Raw genomic sequence first — 7,795 nt, forward strand, 5'->3', positions numbered from 1 at the left:
AAGTGAATTCCCTGAAATTCCACTCTCAACCAACTGACAAGCGGCTCTAAGAGCAGCGCGTAGGCAACAAGTAACAAATCAACCCATTAGCCAGCTGTAGAGCAGCTGCTACCGAAAAACCGCCAGAATTCGCAACGAATCAATGTGCAAATCCTGGCAGCTCAAAAGGGGGTGATGGTGGAAGGGGGAGGTGAGGTGAGGTGGTTGTAATGTGCAGATTCCCACGGGCGAGCGCAAAAAATGTTGCAAAATATGCGAGAAGCAACAGCAGCAGCATCAGATTCTCTTGAGTGTGTCAATGTGGCAATGCTTTTGTAGCTTCCTGTTTTGCTTAACAAATCCTCCCACACACACACACTGGCACACTGGCACACCCACACACACACTCACTTGTATACAAGTATCAATTTCAAGAGATTTATGCGCTCAGCAAAAAGGCCATAAAATATTTATTGTTTTATGTTGCATGGCCAATGATAAGGCAGCCGATAAGGCCAAAGCTAAGCTAAGATGGGACACACAAGCTGAAGCAACAGCTGAGCGTGGTGCCCAGGATATAAGCGCCCAGGATACGCGTACTCCTGCCACCTGTAATGCGATACATGCGCAGGGAATACGACAACAGGATAACAGGATAACAACAGCAAACAGCAAACAGCAGCAGGAGCAGTGAGCAACCAGCATGAAATATTACCTTTAAATAAGAATTTATTTTCATGGCACATTTGAAATTTAAATAAAAAAAAAAAGTACGCAACATTCAAAGCGTAAGTAGTAGAATAAATTCTACTTTGACCATGGCTGCAAATCAGGAATTCAATTCGCAATTCAAATTGCAAAGCAGTCTTCAATTTCCTCTACACTGTTCACTTTCCTTTTACATTTTTTTTTGAGGAATGCTGAATATAATCCTGGTCAAAAGTCCTAGATTCATAACTGAGCGAACAAAACAATTTGATTTATTTGTTGTCCACGCTATCTTGTCACATTTGGCTTAAAATTAACTAACCGAGTTGCTTATTTTCTTCTCTTTGCCGATTTTTAGTATCTCTACATATCAAATATCATTTAAGATTTTAATGCTTACTTTAAACGAAGCTACCAAGTCTCCAGAATGAAATAAAGAGCAAGGTAAGCTCATTTACATGTAATTGAAGACAGCTATATTTATTGACTAATTTCACTCGTTGATTTACCTATTTGCATACATTAATAAATGGTTTTTTTATTGCCTGTTCAGACACTTTTAATAGTTTGCTTAAAAGCAATCTAGTTTATTCAAATACTTTTTTTCAGTGTGTATATTTTCTATTTTAATAAATTAATAAATAGTTTATTAGACTGTTGAAAGTAATGTTCTACATTTATTGACTAACACTTAAGATTTATTTTCATTCGTTAATTTTTCTATTTCAATTAAATTCTTCATAATAATAACTAGTACTTGAAGAACTTGTTGTAATTGTTTGCATAAATTAGTATATAATAATTTAATCCATTCGAGCAGTCATTTTTTACGATAACTTAATTAGTGCTATTTTTAAACAGTTCAAATTCAAACAGCTTTCAGTATAATACGCAATAAATGTTTTATAGTTAATAATTAGAGAGTTGTTATATTTAATTGATATTATTATTAATAATTATTGGCGATGCATTACCTTGCGCAACGTTTTATTAAGAAACTCAAATTAACTAAGTTGCTCCTTAAAAAACCAAATATTCAAACTAAAACTTTTCAATTCAGCGTGCAATTATTTGCATTATTTTATAAGAGAGTTGTAATAAGTATTTGATAAAATGTATTAAGTAATTGAGTATCTGGTATGTTTTGTGGTATACAAATACCAAATACAGCCTTTGATATATTTTAGTATATTTCGCAGATAGCTTACAGTAAAGTCCACTCGGCTGCATCTTTCCTAATATATTTTTATATTTGTTTAAGATACAAATATTCAAGCTGAAACCTTTCATTCAAAAATTCAAGATACAAATGTTCACACTGAAACTTTTCATTAAATTTGCTTGTAAGATGGAATATTAATCAAACTAACTTTATCAGTTTACAGCAACTTATTATGTTGTTGTTATATTCTGATCAAATGAATTAAATGTTTTTCTAATTGGTTTTTAATACAACTATTCAAGCTAAAGCAGTTTAAGCTGCACTGTAACTAAGTCTTGTTTTCTCTATTGTACTCTTGTTGCTTGTATTCAGTTATACTTTCAAATCTTCTAAGATACAAACTGTAAGCATTGCCTCAACTCACCTGGTGGCACCTGGCGATGCTTTCAAGACGTCTTCATCTGCGTTTTCATCTACATTCAATCAGCTAATAAACTGCCTGATGACGCAGACTGAGACTCACGACGCACGAGTCGAAAGTGATTATTGATTTAATTACACATCAAAGTAACGGCAAATGAAAACAAAGACAACACTGTTCAAGCAACAGCCAAAGGTGAGGGAAGAGGATGAAAATGAAGCTGAAGATGGAGTCTCCAGCAGTTGCTGCTGCTGCTGCTGTGTCGCAACGTCAAAGCAATAAAATGCTAATGAATTAATTTTCGCAAGAACTTTGCAATAAAGTGTATACAGTTTTGTCTTGTGCAAAGTTCCAAGACCCCCGCCCCAGGACAGCATAACCCTACTAATGGATGACTCTCCTCTTTGGCAACTGTCAGCAGGCAGCTGCATTAAATATAATGAAATGTTATTAAATTTCGAGCATGCAAATGAATTACACATAATGTTATTATTAAATTCTGTGCAGTAAAATCAAATTCAATCAGTTTACATAAGTTATGATTTTGTTACAACAATTATATAAATATTTAAAAAGAGCTAATGCACAAAATATCTAATCAAACTTATTTTTGCCTGAGCTGCACAAATATTTAATAATTTTGCGATTGAAACATTTCCCATTCTACAAAATAGTTACAACAAGTAAATAAATATTAGACTGCTTTTGCAGCATCTCCCCCACTGAGCTAAGCAATTTCCCCGGTTTGTTTGCCAAACTGCGAGAGCTGCGAGATACTTGTGTATCTCAAAGATACATCCAGGCGGCTAATGCTAATGAAATGCAGCACCGTCGAGGGTTAAGTAAACAAAACATGCCCAACATGCGGTCAGCGTCTCAACAATGACACAGCGCTCGTAAAATCATAAAAAAAAACACACACAACAGGAAAAAAAAGTAATTCGGAAGAGCGATAAAAATCAAAGAGACCCCAGCAACAATTCCAAATAAATTTCAGCCAGCCAAATTCGCCTTTCCATTGACCGCAAAACAAACTTTTTTCGCCAGATTTATGCGGCAATATTTGGCTTTGAAATCGACTGCCGACTGTCGATTGAGGATTGTCGATTGCCTTTCGCACACCCCGCCACGCCCCTCGATGCCGATTTAGCCATAGAGAGAGAGAGAGAGGAAACATCATAAAGGCTCATACAAAATACGAAATGTGCCAACCTGTAGCATTTCCATTGCGTTGGGTAAACTTTCTATTCTATTTACATTTTTCGCTTCAACGCACTTTTTATCTTGCAAGCGCATGGGCGTGGCAAGGATGGGAGGAGGCGGAGTGCGGGGGAAGCATCTAAATTTTAAATTGAAAATTGATTTTTGCCAATGTATTTCGCATTTTTGTTTTGCTCTGTTTGACTAACGTTTGATTTGCTTTTGCTTCTGCTGCTCTTGGTCAATTTTTTGCGATTGAGTTCGGTTTTCGCCTGAGGTCAGAGATTGAGCAACGATTTGAGTGCCCAATGAATCAACGGATGGGGGTGGCTAGAGTCCTCTAGATGGGGCTGCAGATGCGGATACGGATGCGGATGAAACAGAGGGAGATTGCCATTTGCTCATCATAAGTGCGCCTCACTGATTTTCCACTTGCTGCTTGCTGTTTGAACTACATAGCAGAACAACTGAGCAAAAGGCGTGCTCTTACAACTTCATGTGGCATACTTTCGAGCGCATTTGCAACCCACATTACGCCATAAGAACATTTATAAATGGTGGCATTGAAAGTAGCCAGTTTGTAGTGCATTATTTATTTTAAAATAACATAGGTAAATAAATATAAATTCTCTGGGAATACTATCTAAAGTGAATAAAACATATACCAAAACATTTAATTATTTTGAGTAAAGATGAATCTTATAGCTGTTGATTAGCACTTAAATTAGAGCATAGAAAGATTTTAGAATTATTTTTTGGTTTTAAGATAATTGCAATGAACGAGTTTAAATAATTAATCGTAAAACAGAAAAAGTTCCTAAAATCAATGTTAGCTCTAAATATAGTGTTAATCCAGAGCTACAAGAATAACCTTAACTTATTTTTAAAATTGTGTAAATAGTGCCTCCCACGACAAAGTCAGAGAATTACCCATATTTAAATAAGTTTATTTAATAAAAAGAATCGCACATCTCTGACTTTATTTCTACTTGCGATATTCTAGGTTTGATTTTTTGACATAATTTCAAAATTTTAAAAATCTATATTACAAAAAAATTCTAGAATACAAAGAACTTGTATTTTTAATTTCTTATTTACTAATTTATTCAATCATTATTTATTTTTTAAGTAATATACTTTACTTTAATTTATAGATTTTATATTTACATATGTTGCTCAAAAACCTTCTTTTCAATTGGAATACTTTTCTTTTTAAAATGTTGCACAAACAATTTTAAGATACCATTTTAAATTTATAAAACCTACCCCAGATACTTGGATGTTTATTTGAAGTATTCAAATATATGTACTACCAGTATTATAATTTCAAGCTTCACTCTTTCCATTGTGCCACAATTCCTTCGCAATTGATTTTCTCAACATTTTCGTAAACATTTTCTTTGCCCTACCTTTTAAAAACGTTTTATTTTGTACTACCTTGCGTTAAGCCTTTAAACGCTCGTGTAGAACATTAAAGCTAGCGAGTTTATCGATTTTTAGCGCCTGCTTATCGCAATTTGCTGTAACAGTTAGCAAGTAAATTTGAAATAATATCAAGACAAATATATCTGCCGAGGGGAGCGAGCCGTTGTTCCCCCCCTGGAGATTGCAACTGGTGTGGCAACATGAAGAAACCCGGTCATAAGCCTATCAAAACGTTTTTATTGGATTCGCGCACGCGGCACAACCAAGCCCCCAAAAAAAGTAACCTGGTATCTTGGGATGGGTTTGGCTTTGGTATACGAAATACGAAATACACATGCTGCTCATAGAAGCGATAGCTGAGGCCAAAGTCGACGACAGTTTCGCGTGTGTTTGCACTTTTCCGGTCGTTTTTCTTTGCTTTTCTCCATTTGGGCCAGGTTCGAATATTTTGGGGGTTGGTTTTTCGTTTCGTTTCGTTTTCGGCTAAAATGCTTCGAAATTGATAGCGGCGACAAATCATAGAACTGTATGCGTACCTTGGCTATAAGCCGACTGCATTTTCCAGCTCGCAGTTTGTTGGTGGGGTGGCTCATAACTTGGCTCGCTTCAAGTTGTTATTTTGTCGTCGTAGTCTTGCAACAATTTGCTGGTCTGCTAATAAAATTTGATAAGCCAAAGTGGAGCGCCAGACGCCACCCGTCGCCCTCTCTCTCTCTCTGTCTCTCTCTCCTTGAGTTGCGGCATAAAATGTTGGACTGCTGCACGCAAATTGGGGATAAATTTAATGCCACAGCGAAAAGCGGCTTTCGTAATGCGTGGGGAGTGACAATGCCACCACCCTCTGCCCCCTCCCAGTCCGTCCTCTCCATCAATTGGAAAGTTAATTTGTGCTCGGGGCATGCATAAAAATGCGACCAAGGGAATCCCGCTTGGTGTCGTCTCCCGTCTCTGTCTCCTGTGTCTCCTTTTCATGGCTGCTGCGTTGATTAGCCATAAAAATGTTTGCCCGTCGTTACCCAATGCTCTTTTTTTTCTCTTTTTTCTCTTTGCTCTTTGATTTATTCGATGTGTTTTGATTTGCGCCATTTCATTCTATTCTATTTGATGGTCTCCCTTGCCAATCGCTGGACCATTTGCTGCATGCGAAATGCATTTTTGATGACAGTTAATGGAGTTTTTACTGCCTTTGAAGCGCGCTTTATGGTAGTAGTCCAACCCAGATCCCCCCAATACATACTCCCACCACTACCCCCATCCCGCCCCCACTTCGTGCAACATCACCCCTCCATTAGACACTTGGCTGACTTGGCATCTTTTTGTTTTACGTGTTTCAGAGGGAGTAAAGCATCGCAGCAAGTTTGTGTTGTCTGTTGTGCAAATTATTTCTGGGGGTTGTGCTTATTTCATTAAAGACAGTCTGACAATGGGGAAAACTGTGAGTCTATAAAATAATTTTCATGCTATCTCCATTTCATTTTGATGTCCATTAATAAATGGGGCTTATGCATTATGTAAAAATAAAATATGTTCATCGATGAACAGTGCATTAGTTTAACAGAAAGAATCTTAAATAATATTCAACTGACTTCCACTTTATGATTAATACGGATTTCTCCATGCAGAAATTTGTAATAAATAGTGCAAAATAAGTACCATTAAGATAAAAAAAATTGAACCAATTAATTATTCGTTTGGAAAAGGCAAAAATGTAATTTAATTTTAATTCAATTTCACATCTGGGTACAAAATATTATAATTGTATTCTACGACAAATTTTTATGAGTTCGCACACTGACAACAAAAAAATGTTAAAATCAAGATTTTAATCGTAGTACCAAGAATTTTCATCTAAAAAGTGCGTCAAGAACATGAAAATCTTAGTTAGAAAAAACATCATAACATTTAACATTTGACATAAGATCAAGTCCTATTAATTTGAGAATTCGTCGTATTATATTTCTTACTAATGGTCTTGATTTTAATAAGCTGTTCTTAAAGTGGCATTATTTTAAGAACATAATGACTATGCTTGATTTTAGAAATTGGTCCTTGTATCAGTGTACTTTCCATGCTAGCAATATGAAAAGTGTCCTTTGAAAATGCGGAGGTAAATGGCCGTAATATAGCATTTTTTCAGAAATAACATTAGTTTATTCCTATATCTTAGAAACCTTTAGGACCTAGCTTTGGTTTTTTAATAGGGATTACAAGTTAACAGCAAAGCTATAAATATTTTAAGTACATATTGAATATGAAATAAAATAAAATAAAATAAAAATTAATAAAATAAAAATATAAATATAAATAATAACAGTGCAAATAAAAGACAGTTTAGTAAAGCTTTAAATAAAAATTTAGATTTTGTTCAACAATTGCAAAATTCTATTATTGGAACATGATATATATGTTAAGAATGCGCCCACCAAAAAGTCAGCTGGAAATCAGAAAGGCAAATGCGGAATCAAGTTAAATATTTGCGAACACAAGCGCACACAACTGGAAACTGGCAACTGAGGCAGACAAGAGAGAAGAACTGGCGATGTCACGACCAGAAGAACAAGGCCTAGACAAACACACAAGGCAGCATTCCACACACAAACACACACACATACACCCAGAGCAGGGCATCTTTGGTGTGAAGAGGAAAGAGTGAAAGACACAGGAAGCGGCATAGACGCAATCGGGACACTTAAATGCTGCTCAAAATTGGATTTGTGCTTCTTAGGCACAGCACCCCGAATTCCTGCCCCTTTCCATCACCCTCCTTACATCCTCCCACGCTTCGCCTTTTCGCTCACATGCCGATAAACATTTTTATAGTTAGGCCAGCGTTGAGTTGGCCACAAGTCATGGCTCATCCTCGCTTTTGCTTATTTTTCTTTTCGACCGTATTCCCCAGC

Source organism: Drosophila nasuta, chromosome 2L (assembly GCF_023558535.2).
Source record: "Drosophila nasuta strain 15112-1781.00 chromosome 2L, ASM2355853v1, whole genome shotgun sequence".
Lineage (NCBI taxonomy): Eukaryota > Metazoa > Arthropoda > Insecta > Diptera > Drosophilidae > Drosophila > Drosophila nasuta.